The sequence below is a fragment of the Miniopterus natalensis genome (genome assembly GCF_054644295.1).
Source record: "Miniopterus natalensis isolate mMinNat1 chromosome 1 unlocalized genomic scaffold, mMinNat1.hap1 SUPER_1_unloc_1, whole genome shotgun sequence".
In the NCBI taxonomy this organism is placed as follows: domain Eukaryota; kingdom Metazoa; phylum Chordata; class Mammalia; order Chiroptera; family Miniopteridae; genus Miniopterus; species Miniopterus natalensis.
Genome location: NW_028269905.1, coordinates 911665 through 914776, shown reverse-complemented (window position 1 = coordinate 914776; position 3112 = coordinate 911665). Strand labels below are relative to the sequence as shown.

The 3112-nt window shown below is 43.3% G+C and overlaps 1 pseudogene; it reads right to left on the bottom strand.

Annotated features, from left to right (window-relative positions):
• Positions 1 to 2748: 2748 nt before the first annotated feature.
• On the bottom strand, positions 2749 to 2901 carry LOC107532645 (small ribosomal subunit protein uS14 pseudogene; annotated as a pseudogene).
• Between the last annotated feature and the right edge of the window lie 211 nt (positions 2902 to 3112).

Sequence of the window (3112 nt, the reverse complement as noted above, 5' to 3'; positions counted from 1 at the left end):
AGGTTTATAAATCAGTATGGAAAGTATTACAATTAACAGAAATGGCAAGCCAAGAGCATATTAAAATGCACATTCTCAGTGGTAATCAAAAAACATAAATTAAAACAATGTACCTATCAAAATACAAAAATTACAATTGTTAACAAAGATACAGTGGGATAGCTTCTCATACATTGCTGGCAGAAAGAAAACTTGGTAAAGAACTATTAAAATTGTTTCCTGTTTAATAAGAACCAGTAATTCTACTCCTAGAAATCATTCCTAAAGGAATAAGTATGAGATTTATATCTGAAGTTTTTCATCACAACATTTTATATAATAGCAAAAATTTACCAAAAAATCCCCACAAGCTATTCAATAGTATGGTGAAATCATTTATGGTCCATTCACACGATGAATGATTATTTAGGTATGCAAAACCTGTTTTCAAGGAATATTTGATGATATCTGCTAGCACGTATGATAAAGCTAAATTAGAGCGGACAGCAAGAGGAGAGAATTCCAAGTTATATGCACAGTTACCGCAGCGTTTACAGCTGAACCGGAGCTCAGATGCTGTAGGATGGCGTTCCCTCCGAACACAGCAGTTCAATTCAGAGCTCAGGTCTGCTTGGTGGCTTGAGTAGAACCACCTGCTTTTATAAATGTGTATGGACTAAAAGGTGCCTTCTGGTAAAAAACAAAATGAGTCCCAAAGCCATAGCCCTGAGAGTCAAAGATATAAAAACATGTGTGATGAACCAGGGTGGGAGAGAATGGACGTCTCTAATCCAAAGCCAGACAGCAAGACAAGCTGTTGCCCACAAGGAAGCCCATATAAGAAAGGTTAGGCCGCTGATCACCAGAACTGAGACCCAGGGCCGAAGCCATCGAAGGGAACGTGGGTTTCAGGCACAGGCTGCACCTAGTGCTGTTCCCACATGGCCTCTCACCCACAGGGCCTGCGAGGACCCAAGGGAGGGAAATGTCTATTCAGCTCTTAGCGCTGTGCCCAACGTGGAATTAGCACTCAGTGAACATTTTTCTTGGAGAGAAAAAAAATGAGTGAGTCAGTGAATCAAAAATTGACCTCGTGGGACCGGGTAGCTTTGCTATGGGCACCTCAACGAAGCATGATGCTGAGAAATATGCCTTTCCAAACTCAAAGTGTAGGTGCATAGATATTTCACCAGGAGCAAGGACAGAAGCAAGCAGGACGTTGGTGAACTCCTCACAGTGAGGAAGACCCTGGGGGCAATCCTCCCGGGGCTTAGGTGGTGCAGCGGGTGCCCCTCAGGGCTGCACTCAGCCGCAGAGGCAGCCACAGTAAGCATCCAGGGGAAGCAACCGAGGAGGGAGTGTAAGCCACCTTGGAGAGTTTTAGGGTACTTGGAAAAAAGCACCCAGGAAAAGAGCAGGCTTTCTGCTCCTCTGTCAGATTGGCGCCCAAGCCATGGTTATTTGGGTATTTCATGAAGAGATGGCTGTACTTTGTGGACACCGACTTTTGCAACATAAATTACTTATATTACACAGTAACAGAATCCCTCTGTAAAAATAAGAAGTCTTATATAAACGCATCACGTATGCACATACACTCACACCTCAACGTAGAGAAACACATTTCTATATTTAAATTTTTTCGTTGAAGGCCTTGGATTTATGTTATAAGTTGGGAAAAACATTAAAAACCAGCTTTTCAGCCCAGATGGTGTGGCTCAGAGGTTGAACCAAAAGGTCTCTGGTTTGATTCCCTGTCAGAGCTCATGCCTGGGTTGCAGGCTCGATCCCCAGGAGTAGACATGCAGGAGGCAGCCAACCCATGTTTCTATCTCTATATCCCTCTCCCTGCCTCTCTCTCTAAAAATCAATAAAAACATATTAAAATAAATAAAATTTTAAAAGATGGCTTTTCATTAAAAAGGGGTAAATAAAGGGCACTAAACTATTTCTCTAAGGTTCCTTTAAGGCATTACAACCACAAGGTTGTACTACATAGAACACAGCACAAGTGCGAGTTAACTGCGCTCTCCCTTCTCTGCAGCACAGAGGCCTGAGCAGGGAGGCCAAAGGGGCCACCGCAGGAGCCAAGAGGCGGCCAGCCTAGCAGGCAGCCCCAGCGGCGTCGGCAGCCTGCCACAGGCCACCTGTACAGCAGAGTCCCCAAATGCTTTAGGGGCAGAAGCAACAGCATCTCCTCAGCAGGGAACGGTGAGCACCAACCCCATAGCCACTGTGACTAGCTGACCAGCCCCTGTGGAGAACCCAGGCGGACTCACAGAACTAGTTTGGAAGAACCTGGGGGAGCTGGAGTTCTCACAAAATGGGTAAAGATGGAGCCTGAAAATACATATGTTGGGGTTTTTTGTGTGTGTTTTTTCCACTTTTCAACAGTTTTATTGTCACTGCCCCAACCCATAAGACAGTTATATATATACATATACATATAACTGTCTTATGCCTTATATATATCAGGCACTTTTCATAGCAAAACAAGTGTTTTTAAGCATAATAACAAAACTGGCATTTACCAGAGTTCAGCATGAATACTTTCATATAACCAGGGGGAAATAAGCCACAAATTGTAAAGATGAATCCACTGAGAAGATAATAGTCATTTTTAAAAATGAGATTTCTGTTATCTCATGACAATTCCATTCACATTAAAGCATTCATAATTGAAGGGTTTTTTTAATTTTGTGTACAAAGAGCTAGCATTGTTTCCGCAGTGAGGTAGATGCCTTGAATGACCTATTCAAGGAAGTTCACTCAGTCCAACTTCATGAAGCCTATGTTCTTCTACAGAACACTGATGGCACATATTGAGGCTGTGTTTCCAGATTAGACCCAGAGGGTTTGAGCAGATGCAGCAAGACCTAGAACCCTGGTTGAATGGCTCCAGTAGAGCTGCTGGTGACCCATCTTAATCTCTCAGATGCAGCCAGGCAGACAGCTGAGAAGATGTTTGACCACTGCCATTGAGGCCTTAGTTTCAGTCCTATAGTGCTGCAGCTGGGAAAGGTTTCAATTGCTTTTCCTCCAGGAGTTCTAAACCTTCGGGGAGGAGAGAAAGCAACTCCTGAAAAGTTAATGGTGTCAGACAATGTAAGACTAAGTGGAGAATTAAGAACTC